Below are 14,680 nucleotides of genomic sequence, written 5' to 3'. Positions count from 1 at the left end.
TTTGGTAAAATTGTTGCAAGATAAGGAGGAAGTATATTTTTGGATACATACAAGCCGCAGCACTTCTCACCTTGTGTGAATGACTCACAACTCCTAACAGCGCAGGAATAAATGTGATTTGTTGGAGTGTATTCTAGGTGGAGGTTACAGCCCCTGAATGACAGAGAGCCAGATCTGGTCCTGCTCACACATGCCCTTGGGTATTTTCTGCCTGATGCTGATGGACAAGCTCACACAGGGTTAAAGGCCTGTCATATAAATCAGGTACAATCACTTAGGAGGTGAAAACACGCATGGTGCCACTGACAGGGAGGAAGAGAGGGGGAAAAGAAGAATAAGAGAGGAAGGGAAGAAGAACAGGACAGGTTTGTTGAAGTCATCCGGAGCGTATAGCATGAGCTGCATGTCTGAGTGTATTCCCAGCTGAAATTATGTTTCCAAATGATTTCTGTTCAGTGACTCATTCTTTGATAAATCATGCATATGCCTTCCAAGAATATACAGAGATAAGTGTTATCTTCTCTTGTATTTACACTGCACCACTTAAATTGGTTAAATATCAACTGAAGTCAAATAAAATATATATTTAGATGAAGATGCAAGGTCATCTGCAGAATTTCTGTATGCATTCTAATCACAAGCCTTAATTTAAAAATCATTTATTAAAATCTTTATCCGGCACCGGGGACAACACTTGAATTCAATATACAGTAAATAGCAAATATAAAACACGACACTGATATAAAAATTGCGAACAACAGACAGTACCTTGGCACAAAGTGTGACATGACCTGTACACAAACGGTCAGCTAGTGTTCAGCCATGCAGAGCAAAATCGCTCATCATTCTGCAGTCACCTGTATACTTAAGGTTCATTTACAATTTCACGTCTGGTATCCATCCAGCCATTCTGGACTTCGTGTTCTGTTTATGTAGTTTCTATCTTTTTCTCTACCCAAAGCTTTTAAGAGTCCTCTAATCATACATAATTAATCAGGGATTTCACTTAAATGCACTGCATTTCTCACTCTCATTATTACTTAAGAGGCTGCACTTTAAGGATTGAAAATACCCACCGTTCTGTTGATCATGTTGTTCAAAAAGCCAGCTGTTTAAACAAATGAGGATTTACAAGATTAAAAATATACAAAAACATGTATTAATATTTTAGAGCATTTCAAACTAATGAGAAAATTTCATTAGTTCCCATTAAATTTTTAATTGTGACTTCTTGATGTCAGTGAAACATTTTAGTGTGATCAGAACAGAGATTTTCATATAATGTAATTTTAATGAGTATTAAAGTTTTCTTTGAGTAATAAAATGCACTGAAAATATACATACACTTTGATTGGTCGTTTGTCAGCTCTGCATGTGGTGGTCCTTGCCCTGATGGAAAACTTCAAACTTTATGAAACTGGTTCTTGTCTCCCACACTGCTTTCTCTCTGTGAGTTTATGTTACTTGTCTCCATGAAGGGACTCTCCCTCTACAACTCATTTCTCTCAAAACACTTCATTTTCAAAAAAATGTGTTTTTTTTTTTTTTTACATCAGGAGGCCGTGCCGTTTGACCACATCTGAAAGCAATGTTGCCACAGAAAAATTACTTCCTCCACACAAGCAGGCTCAGAGGCTAACATTTCAACGTTTTTCTCTGTAAATCTGTGAGGAAAAAAGGACATGTTCTGCTGTTTCATAACTAACATAATAGCTAATTTACAACACACTATGCTCAAGCAGAGGATAACCACCATTCAAACAGCGGCAAGGAAGATTCATGTAACACTTTGCATTTGCCTATTGATGGATGTTCTCTTTTACAGCGTGATATTTCTTTTTACCTTTTTAATCATCCTATTTTATGACCACTGTGAATTTATCACGTTAATAGGAAGGAATATAATGTAATCCCCTAGAGTGTAAAATAAAATCTACAAAACATAAAGCGTAATCATCATTATCAGTATGATATCAGCAATCAGTATGACTTGTAACATTTGAATAAAAGCACAAAACATGGAATAACAGCATAACAGTGCAGCAGCAGCTTCTCTTCCAGTGTGTACACCGACTGTAAGTATAAATGGAAGAGGCAGAGATGAATAATACATATGAATTACCTTCATGCAGTCAGGGTCTTTTTTTCCACTCCCCTCTGCTGCAAGAACATCATTTTTAGTAACAGTAAAATAAAAGGTAAGGTACACAAACCCAAACCACTGGTGTTGTGTGTGTGAACAGCAGTGTGTAAGGAAGTTGCAGGAGTTTGAGAGGTGTCAATGTACTTTTAGAAAGGTGTTAAATAATGTTTAATGGCAAACAACAAGAGTTATGAAAGTCTGTGCTGTGAAAATTAGAGGTGCACAGATAGAGCAAATCCTGCCTTTTTAATGTTAATCAGGCTGCTTGTGTTTGTACTGTGGGAGGACATGTCTGACGTCATCACAAGTTCAGGTACTTTTGTTCACATTCTTTCTTTTCTTTTCCAGTGGGTTTTTTTTTTTTTTTTTTTCTGAACTGTCCTCTTATCTGAACTCAGTAGTATAGTTGTTTTGTGTGTCAATGTTGAGGAAACAGATATGGGTCCATAGTGAAAATCCATAATCCATAATCCAAACACAAACAAAAGTATAGCCCAAACAGCAATACACAAATCAAGAGCAAAACATGACACAGAGACATATTCTTATCCTCAAATGTGACAAGAGTTCAGGTACTTTGTGTCTAACAGTTGTTACACACATCTGTAACACCACCACCACCTTGAAATTACAAATATGACTAAAATTAATGAGGATTTGATGAGTCAATTGAACCCAATTTCTTAAACTTAACAAGATTTCTTTCCGTGTCTTTTGAATATGAATCACCCCCTTTCCCTTTCAATACCTGCTGTGATTGCTAATGTAGACTTTGACCTATGCGCTGCTTTAATCGGGGGTTGTTGTGACATTGTCAAACTTATTCCTACCGTAACTGCTGTGCTCGAGTCATCCTGAACATGAGTCTCAGCAAAATGCTTAAAAAAACTAACAAGACTAAGAGTCGACAGCTACGATAGCTGGATGACTGAATTCAGTAGAATTGAGGAGGCCCATGAAAACATCACAGCAATCCATTCAACAGTTGTGGAGATATAGATATTAAAATGGTGGATGGACTGATCAACAGACCAGCATTACCATATATAGAGCCATACTGTGGTTAAAAGCAGGCAATGCTACAGAATGACTGTTTCCTTTTGTCCTTATATACATATCACGTTACAACAATAACATTAGATGGTGGATACTACAATCCACCGACTCACAGACCTTAATTTTAAACCGTCGGCATGTCTTTAAAAGTACAGGATTCCACTCAGTCCATTCACAGAACCTGCTGAAGTTTGGCTGAAAGTATTTGAAAGAACACGACACCACTTGGGTCTGTGTGGTTTAAGTCTCCCATAACAATGAACAGGCCTTGATTGCAGTTACTGCTGTTGAGAATCATGTAACCTTTGTGGGACGCTTTCAGAGATGACTCATACGGCAGCTAATTTTAGAGGGCTTTGTGCTTTAGATTGGCCTTGAAGTTTACAATTATAAAGCATGAAACAGAGTGACACAGACAAAGAATGAGACACACTCGTCTGCTGTGCACAACAGTTGCATGTCTCAGTGGAAAAAAGCAGGAGAAAAACCACTTTGAATTTAGAGGTGAGTTTTGAATGTGCTTGAAAGGACATACACCACTGCATGGTTTTTCTGACTGCCCAGTGACTCTACTACATTATTATGTAAACCTAACACCCTATGTAGAATTTGAAATTCGATGATTTTGGTGGGCGTGCGTGGCCTTTGCTGACAGTAATTTAAGACAGATGTAAAAAGACAAACCCCTCACCCCCACTGCAGATGGCGAGTAAAGAGACGTGAAATGAAACTGCAATAACGTAAACTGAATAAAAACTGAATTTTTCCCACGAGGGAAAAACTCTATTTTTCACAAGATGTGATCTTACTGATAATGAATATTTTCAATACAACAAAAAAAAAACTGACATCAACTGTCAATCTCTATTGATCACTTATTGTAAAGGCATCCCAAAGACACTGTTTATCTTTTGTGAAGAGCCGAAGCAAATAAGCAAGCAAGGAAATAATGTAAATGAATCATTTATCCTCCAAATTTATTGGCTTAACTTGTTTTTTTTTTTTTTCCGCCTCTGTTAAATGAAAGGTTTTTAGTGTTACAGTCCAGAATGAATTCAACTTTGTACTGAGGATGTCATTAAAAGAAATTGATGTATTATGTTGGACTGACCTTTATTAATGTGCCAATCAATATGGCATTGCTCATTAAAATTTCATGTAATAGTCCTATTGTAGCACAAACAACGTAACAAAGAAAGAGGAACACAGGAAACAATAAACCTTAGATTCTTGTACCGTCATTGATATTTTTAGATAAATTCTACACATATATGAGCTTTAGGTTAGTCACTGTAGTTACATTAAAAGAAAGCCGTCCCTGACACTCCATTGTCCGGCACAGCAGACAGTATAACAGAGGGGCTCTTGGATACTGATGGAAAACAAAACACCACGCTGAACCAAAGCTAGTTCCACTGCTGACCTTTTACAGCGAAATGGGACACGTTAGTGTCACCTGGAGAAAACGCTGCTGATTAACACGGCTACTCCACTGTCCCTGACGTCACTACAAATCAATGTTACCTGGCCACTGGTATTTGGGGTCGAATACTGAATCAGACATGAGGAACGACCAGATTCAAACTGACAGCAGGAGGGAGAGAGGTTACCTTTGATATTTGAGGGAGTCTTTTTTTACATGAAACTAAAAACTGGGGCAAAGTAAAGATCAAGCTCTTCGGGTACAACGATAATATCTATGTGAAGTGTCTGCAAGTTAATTGACTCTCTTTTTTCTTTCCATTGCCTGGTGCGATAAAATTATACAACATTGTCATTTGAAAGCATGAACCACGATGACTGGCAAACAAAGCGTTTATTTTTTTTATACAGTAAGAAGGTAATCACTGCTTTAAAATCGGACTCCTCGTCAAATCAGATGATTGACAGCATGACAGCAAAACACATTATATAATCTAGTCTAAGTAAACAGTAGACTTGCAAATAATAAAGTGATTGATGAACATAAAGTAGGAATACAGTGACACAAAAAAAACAGAGAACTACAACATCTCACTTCCTGAAAGAGATGAAGATTTTTTCGCCAAGCTATCTGTCCTTATACGATTCATATACAGTAAGTGCCCACTGCAGAGTCAAAATATAGTTAGATGGTTGTGGACTGTCAGGCTGGTGCCAGTCAACCGTGCGCTAATATGTTCCCTGGACTGACCTCTAGAATGATCTAACCATACAACAAACATAATGATTGTCCTGGCAGGGTCTCTAGAACCTCCTATGAAAACACATTGTGAGACTGTGACCATTTGGCTTAAAGACTACTAACAGCATCGATCAGCTCCCTCTCAGCTGCAGAAAGCTACAGCCCATTAAAAAAAAAAAAAAAAAAAGGATCCTTAAAAAAACATTTTCTTTTGGAGTAAAATAAATAAATAAATAAAAAATCCAGTATAGATTCTGTCTTTGAAGTGCTTTTTCTTCTCCTGTAGACTTTTTTTGTGATTCACAGAAGCTGTGCATTTCCAAATTCCTTGCCATCTGTGTAAATGTGATACCTCTCCTTAGTACAATGAACTGGAAATGGAAGCTGTGTTTCATATAATCCCCAAATCCATCCAACTCTCACATCCTATCATGCAAATTTGGTGCAGTTTGAAGAGAATCCGGTCTCCCAACCATATGCCTGAGCCGTGTAAAAGATACAACAATTTATTATGCATGCATTGCACCAGGCTTATGGTAATAAGGTATTAAATTAGTGCTGGACATTATTGCTCTTCTATATCACTTCTGCTCAAAAGATTTTCATATAAGTCACATAAAACAGAAAAAGGAATGAGATTTTAAGACCGATTTGGTGGCAAGCTCTGCCTGCGATTTCTTCATTTAGAATAACATTTGGCCAGTCAGGTCCATTCTGCTGAAAACTCTGAATTGGACCTGTGTTCAATCATGCCACTGTTTGGTCTGTCAATACTGATTCAAAATGCGCTTATTTATGTAGAGAAACAGCAGTTTGCTTTGTACTTACTTTGCTCATTTGTACTAGAGCTGATACAAAGAAACATGTGAGGGTGCTCCCTGTGACCCCGTTAAATTACAAATGTTTGAAGTACAACCTTCATCATGGTTAGCATCAGAGGAAACAATCATTTCTTCAGTCACTTCTTTAAATTAAAAGAAAGAAGGACCTCTAGAAAGCTATAACCCTCAAACCATGCATGCTAATCATGTTTCTTTGGAAACTTTATTTAATGAGTTCATTTCGAGTCACAAGACTTTAAGGAACAGGAAATCAGGTTTCAAATCAAGTTCCTAAATGGGTTTAAAAATGAAAATTAGAATTTTTAAGTTAATTTAACTAGAGATGACTAAAACCGACGCATTTACATTGAATTAACGATAAAAGATGACTGGATATCAATAAAGGGCTGTATGATATTTTACAGTGCATACTCCCCAGGCTTTAACTGATGCAGCCAAAGCAGCAAAGTCAGCAATGTCCACATAAAAGCAAACTGGTTTGTGCTCAAAGTTAAGACTTGTCAAGTGGTGTCCTTTTATGTCTGTTTAGAATAGATTTGTCAATTCAGAGATTAAAAAAAGCAGTACATTTAAACATATCTCAAGGTACAAACAATGTTTTTACTTGCACACATACAGTTCATATATAACTGCAAACCAAGGTTTATCAAAACATCATAACCTCAAATATATAAGAACATTTTCCTTCTGCGATACAGTAGAAAAGTGACAAAGCCACACTGAAATTCTTCTGCTAAATGTATTATGGTTATAAGCCAGCAAACATTCTCATTACTGAAGGGGTTGCCTTATGAGATTGTGTTTATAATGTGGAAAGAAACTGAGGTGTGACTTTTTTAAGTTTCATATTTCACCTCTGAATTTCAGTTTTTCATTTCTTGTTTGCTGCTACACTTGACAGAGACACACACACAGAAAGAGAGAGAGAGGGTTAATAACACATTGTCAGCAGATGTTCTTAAACAACTTGTAAAGAAAAGCTATCTGCTGTCATTTACTGATAAACTTAATCTGCAGTGATCTCCACAGGCCGACCGTGTGTATGTAACATATGTGTGTTCACATGCAGCTTATACTCATATTTTATAGGCCAAGGTTTGGTTCAGTGTGAAGCCACTCCCTGTCTTCTTTTATTGCATGATATGTGCAGAATGTGAGAAAACACCCACACGTTCCTCAAAGTCCATACTGTACCTGTTTGTTTTTTTACCATCACCAACAGCTGCCCCGTGGTTGTCGTTTTTCCGTGCTACAGACACAACATGTAAACTAGTGCAAAGCAAGGCTGTTATTACAGATGCCATACCATACTATTATAAATGCTGCCACGGCTAAATCACCATCAGCTGCTGGTGATGCTGCTGCTGCTGTTGTTGTTGATTTTGTTATTGCAAATTTGTAATGCATCGCCTTCAGGCCATAAATCTTATACGGGATTACTGTGTATAAGTCGTTTGTATGGTCTTAACTCATCAATCAGAGCTGGAATGTTTGTGTTACAACTGCCACTTTGTATGATGGATGAAGATGGCTGTTTTCTAACAGTACAGTAACTGTGGTAGGAGATGGAGGCTGTTTGTGTGTGTGTGTGTGTGTGTGTGTGTGTGTGTGTGTGTGTGTGTGTGTGTGTGCGTGTGCATGTCTGTGTGTGTGATAGAGCACAATGTAAGCGCTGACACTCATTATTCCGTCTGCAGCCGAGAGTGATTGAACACGCCACATATTAACTGTCTCTTCCTCTTAATCCCATTGTGTTCTGTGAGATTAAATTTGAACACTAATAAACGTTTTTTATGACTAATTAATGTTTCGCACCTTGCCAAGAATCATTTTCTTCCTCTACTAATTCTAATTGGTCCAATTAATCATGCAAAAGGTAATTAGCATAGTTTGATGTGCGGTAAAGCCACTCCGGAGCCCACAGGGGGATTGGGAGAGCTTTTGTTTCCCGATACAAACAGAAAATTAGTCAAGGGTGGTAGGCGCTTGATGCTGAAGCACAGTGCAACACAATACTAATGAGCGTGTTCTGTTGTGATGGTCTTTACAGGACTGACAGCCATATTCATACCAAAAGCAGATGTATGTTGCAAATGAATGATGATGACTGGCTTTGGCTGCCTAAGGGATCTGTGCAATGTCCTGGAGATTTACAGTAAGAAAGGCCATACTCTAGCACACAGACAAACTATGAGGCACGGAGGAGCTTCTTCCCTGCTATACATACATTTAAAGGTCTGTTGCTGTGGTCTATAGACATAGACATATATTGATCTAGTTTTCCTCCGTGCATGTAGGCCTCTCTCCTTTTCAAATCAATACTGAAAACTTTTCAGGAATTTCAGCAAGATATTTTAGAACTGACATTAATAGCGAAAAAAAAAAAAAAAATCAATTACAGAGATATTTTTTTAATTAACAAGTCTCCTGACACACTGTTTAAGTCTATATTCAGTTGTTTTCATGGGTGTATGCAACCTCGGATTATTTAGAAATCCATGTAAACCAGTTTTAAGATAAGACCAAGATAAGAGCTAAATATCTCAAACAGCAATACAAGAGGGATTGATCTATAATCTATTACCCACCCACCACCTCACTGTTGCACAAAGGCTTCTCAACAGAGGTTTGTTATGTGTTCCTCTTCCTCCTGTTTGGCTACTTAAGCTTAAACCTTAACTCTTTAAGTTCTTTTAAATCGAATGTCCTCCCAAGAAAAACAAGGCAAACACTAGGGATTATAGGGTTAGAGATTTTTTTATTGAAAAATGATGAAGTAAAATACAGGGGTAAATGACTCTTTGATGGGCAGCAGATACTGTTATAGCGGGAGAAATTCTGGGACAATACTACTCAAAAGTACTGTATGTAGAGTGAGATTTAAAAAAAATAGTTTAGTAGGTTAATTTGTATTCTAAAGGTGTAATCTGTAATCCAAATTTAAATGAATGTGTCAGCAAAACAGCAAAACTCAAGTTTGCAGTTATGTTTTCTGATGCTATCTGATGCTATCGGTATTGTCTGTAAAAACAGCACAAAAAAAAACTGTCCTAAATTTTAATTTATGGTTAGTTGATGAAAAATACAAAATTGACAGGTCAAACTCTTCATAGAATACCCACTGATAAGTCATTTAAGAGCAAACTGTCGGATGCTATGTTAATGAACCAATGTGTAATGTTTGCTTCCTAAATATTGGTGAATCTGCATATTGAGTAATTTCTAAATACACTGTTTCTGATTAATCTGCATAAGGTGCTACTGGCACTTGAGCAATTTCTAATTAGTAACTGCTAATTGTAAATTGGTGCAACATACTGATTTGCAACTGGGAACATAATTACTTCATGATTACTTTACGGGACATTTTGCTGTCCCTTCAAATAATGCATCATAATGCATCACCCTATCAAACAGAGTTTTTGCTCAAACTGCACCACGAGGCCACAAAAATGTCACAATGACAGACACCGCCGAATTCGGATTTTTTTTTTAAATAATCATTTTATATCACATTCACAGTAATATTCCCACCTGTTTTCCACATAATTAGCTTATGTAGCGCTTTATATCAGGGCCAAGAACCTTAGGGACTGCTTGGGGATGTTCTAGGTTTTTTCCCTATGCCTCAGTTCTGTGCCTTGCAGCAGTTCTAAGAAAACTATTCATCAGCAGCGAATTAAAAGCAATATAAAACGTGAGAAATCATTACCTGTACTTTACGTACTGTGATTTACTTGTTCACATGCAGTTGTGGTTTACAATAAACCTCAAGACCTGTGAAAATGAGTGTTGTAGAAAAATAAAAGTCAGTTCCCTACTTTCAAGGTACTTTTTGACACACGGCCATTCAGTTTGAGATTTAGCATTTATATTCTGAGTGACAAACTTTTTGTTTCACAGAACAACCACATCTAATAAGAAGCATTTATTATGTCATGTAATAGCATACGTAAATAGCATAGTTTGATGTGCCTGAATATATATGAGGCGGTCTTAGATATGCCATGTGCTCATGGGTTTCTGTCAGTCCCAGGACATCTATGCATGTGTCAATAAACCTCCGTGTACATGTATTTATTCAATACATTGATTCATTGAGCTGTATTTGTCTGTTTGATTGTGGTTGCACAGACACACCGCATATGGCAAAGCTTTTTGGATGTATTGTTTAAAGATCAAATTGCTACATTACGATCTATGGCATTATTTTGCAGTAGTCTGGGTAAGATTGTGCATATTATAAAAATGTTGTGATTACCTTTAATACAGAGTGATAACCTTACTGATAACAGCTGAGATCAATATGGCCTCTTAGATTTTAGTAAGACACTGCTGACAGTAAGATGGGCAAAAAAAATTTGTCTCATCATTCTCTTACTTGAGGTGTTTTGCTGCATGTAAACCTTTCATGTAATCAAATCAATGATTAATAAACATATTTAATCAAACAAAACCAGGCATCAAACTCGTAAAACTAATTTACAAATTTAAACAAGAACATTTAAGATCAAAAATAAAGAGGAAAATCAAAAATTCAGCAGTTTTCCTTTTTATATTTTGCATAATCTACAATTCAGCCTCAGCATATTTCTTATCATCTCTCTTATCTTCTGCTCCTCAAAAAAATCTATGCACAGTGAGAGTGTAAGCGAAAATAGTTGGCCCTATAATATCCTTCTACAAGTTGAAGTTGATTATGATAGTGAAATTGGCAATGGAGTGTGGAATATCCCCCTGGTAATTTTCCAACTCCAACTCATTTCACGGGCCATCTCTGGGTCCCGATCTCTGAGACTGGGTTCACTTGACTCTGGTCCCCGTGCTGCTAATGTCTTGATTGTTGTTTCATAGACTTTCACGTGTGAACGCTACAACATTGAAGAGACCTGTGAGGAGGAAGTGATGCAACCACAATGACACGTAAGAGCGGCTTGAAAACACTAACACTGTGGTTCCCTGACCTCAGAGGAAGGAAAGAGACAACGAGAGAGGGAGAGACAGAGACAGAGAGAGAGAGAAAGAGAGAGAGAAAGTGACTGTTTTATAGGTGGTCAGACGTTCTGAATGTCAGGTGGTGACAGTTTGGAGCATGAATGTCAAACTAGTGTTGAGGATATTTTTGCCTGCATGCGGTTTTAGTTTCTCATGCATCCGTCCAACTCATAACCAGAAAACTGTGCACAATACACAACATTATGTGTATAAAGTTATTAAAAAATGATAAATATTGGAATAAAAATTAATCAGGTTAATGGCCGGTGAAACAAAACCAGACTGATATGTAATCTAAATTCTAACCTAAACAGTGACAATGTAATTGTTGCTGTCAAAAATTTGATTTTAAGTAAATTAGATCAGTGGCTAAAAAAAACAGTCTTGGTAAATGGAGCTTTATCTGTAAGTCAAGGCCATTAGCAGCCCTAGTCTGAGTTGCCTTGGGCTCTGTAATTAACTCCGCTCAAGCGCAGCTAAACATTTTTGACATTTTTCCTAGTCCAGAATTAACTGTCACAGCAGAGGGAGAAAGTAACCATCTTGTCACATTGAGTTTATCTGAGGATTGTGGAGCGCTGTCCAGTTCTGTTTCTCTCTCTCTCCTGCTCTCTGCCTCTCTCCCTATGTCTCTCTCTCTCACCCTCTCTCTCTCTCTCTCCCAGGGACACGCAGACACACGCTCTCCCAACCTGGATCTCATTTCAGTAATGTTTCATGATGAGCGAGATGATGGAAAGTGTGACTAAACCTAATGTTTTGAATGTTTGGGTAGCGCCGTCATCAGGTTACATTACACCGCTAATTGTTAGACAAAATACATTCCTCTCACTTGTATATATGGAACAGAGGCCTGGAGCTCATCTAGATGAGGTCACAAGGCACAAATAAAAATCTCTTACATAATTTCTTATGGGGGAAAATAACTAAAAAACACCACTATGACATTTTGAGTTTTCTACCACTATATTACATACATTATACTACATACTTAAAATTCTGCACATACACGCACACACACGCACACACACATACACACACACACACAGACACACGGACACGGACACGCACACACACACACACACACACACACACACACACACACACACACACACACACACACACACACACACACACACACAAACACACCTACACACACATGCTGCAAGGAGGCTGGGTGGAACAGCAGATTCACCTGATTGGTTTAGCTGAAAAACAGAAAAATGAGTTGGCTGATGTGAAAGGAAAGTGCCAAGGTACTTTAAACATGTAGCACGACAACTCCCAAGCCGTCCAGGAACTGCCTGGTTTCCGGTAAAGAATTATCTCTGTGTCGCCCTGAATGCAGCTACTGTTTGATGTGCGACTTGTCAGGAACAAGGAGTTGCCACGGTGTCTCAATAGGTTGAGGGCAGATCACAGGGAGATAAAGATCAGTGAAATATTGACTTTTTTTATGGGTTGTATCATAAGCTCAGTAAACATGATAGTGAGGTGTACTCATAATCAGAAATGAGACAAATACGTATATAATGAGCATCACTGTCGGTGTAAAATATCGGAGAAAACAGAGAGATCTGTTTTTCATACACTTTGTATTGTACTGAAATTGTGAAAGGAAAACTTAAATTATTTGTGACATTTCTACAAATTATCTTAAGACAAAAATTAACGAGCTGTGATTATCAGCTCTCATAATGTGGATTAACAAAAAATGAACTGAACATTAATGATGTTAGTTATACTTCTTTTGGTTAAATGATTAAATCCTCCTTCTTGGCAGCAGTACAATATGCGGTACAAAAACAATTTGCTGTCGCCAAAATTTCATGTCGAGCAAACGTTGAAATAAAAGTAGCTAAAACGCCATGAAGTAGACAGCAGTGTCTATTCAGAAGACACAGCTGCATAAGAGGATTTCCAGACTATTCAAGAGCTTTTAATGATGGTAGAGTTGACCTTAGACATCGCCCACACAAATTACTCATTTAGCACATAATAGACCAAGTTTCATTTATTGAGAAGATAAAGTTTTCTATCATTCAATCATCCCGGACATTTTTAATGAGTAGTTGGGAGGTTATGAAAGCCATATGATAATGTCTGACTAGTCCAAACGAAATACCACCAAAGAAAATTCTCAAGTCAATATGGTGCAAATTCCCCTGATGAACACGCATTAACCAATCACTGTGCGTTAGCATTTCAGTCGTCCACAGACCATTACCCAGCGCTGTAATTATACCACATATTCCATATATTACTTTGACTGAAAGAATGCCAATTACAATCCTTTTACTCTGTCTCTCAATGTGCTGGCTGATGCCTCCATAAAAGTCTGTGATTAAATTACTCAGGGGAAAGCACTCACATTTTATATGACAACCCCTGATGCATCGCTCAGCTTTGAATTCCCCAACCAGCAGCAAATCTTCTGAGAGGCTCTGACTGCAGACAGGTGTGTCCAGATGACTGAGAGAGACTGAGAGACAAGTACTTCTAGCTTCACGCTTCATTCTATTATTCTCTGTCATTTCCTATTGATATAGAGCTAACTTACCTGCCATACATATTGTATCATCTGACAGGAACATTAGGAGGAACGTCACTTCTTTTTTGACCTACCACCACCAGCATTCTGTTTTCTTTCCACTTGGCTGTCAAAGACGTTTAGAAACACCATGTCATCTCGTAACAGTGCTGTTTAAGTGTGCTGTGTAAGTACACCCATTAAGGGATGAGTTTTGTGCCTGTGAATGTAGGGGCTCTCCAAACAAAATCATAACTAAACAGGGGTTATTCAAAACTTCTTGTTTGAAGTACTTTTAATGCAGGCTGTGATACCCACCGCCAACTGCCCTTCTTTCAGTTGAAATACAGTCAGAGGCTTAAAATGAATATACAGTAACTACCAACTCCCACATGTTCCACTGAGGCTGAAAATTCCCTCATCTGAGACGAGTGTCTGCTGCTGACTGTAGGTGTTGCTGCACTGATGAACACTGGACATAGGCACCGTGAGAGAACCCTGTTCAAGGCACACAAACAGCAAAGTCAGAACTTTACATAACACTCAAACGCTAGTTTATTCAAGAATTTTATCCCCCCTGACGGTGTACAGGAGTCATTTTAGGCATAAGCTGTGAAAAGCGGGGCTGCAGGAATTTCCTCCGTATTTGACAGCAGAGAAATTCAAAAGTTGCACAATTCACGCTGGAATGTGAAATGTGAGTTCTGGGAAGACATGGGCTAGACAGACACAGAGGCTCTTCTGACAAGGAAGGAAACCTTAGCTTGTCAATCATGTCACTCCTCTGTCAATAGCTGTTTAATCCGCTACTGAAAGCTGGTAGGCGCTGGATCCAGAGGCAGACAAGAGGTCACGGGTTATGTGAATGAAAATCCCCCCGCTGCAGGAGCATTTTCCATCATCTGTGCATAGTTGGCCTAAAGGTAAGGATTGTAATCATTTCATTGTTT

General features: G+C 38.0%; 1 protein-coding gene across 1 annotated transcript in view; it reads left to right on the top strand.

Annotated features, from left to right (window-relative positions):
• The first annotated feature begins 14,564 nt into the window (after nucleotides 1-14,564).
• The window catches only part of tox2 (TOX high mobility group box family member 2), a 115,826-nt gene continuing 115,710 nt past the window's right edge, over nucleotides 14,565-14,680 (top strand). Inside the window, exon 1 of the mRNA XM_040158607.1 lies at nucleotides 14,565-14,653. The gene's annotated coding sequence lies outside the window, so the exon portion shown is untranslated. The remainder of the gene's footprint in view (nucleotides 14,654-14,680) is intronic.

This window comes from Xiphias gladius, chromosome 21, assembly GCF_016859285.1.
Source record: "Xiphias gladius isolate SHS-SW01 ecotype Sanya breed wild chromosome 21, ASM1685928v1, whole genome shotgun sequence".
Taxonomy (NCBI): Eukaryota; Metazoa; Chordata; class Actinopteri; order Istiophoriformes; family Xiphiidae; genus Xiphias; species Xiphias gladius.
The sequence above is the reverse complement of the archived record's forward strand: the minus strand, read 5'-3'. Positions and strand labels throughout refer to the sequence as shown.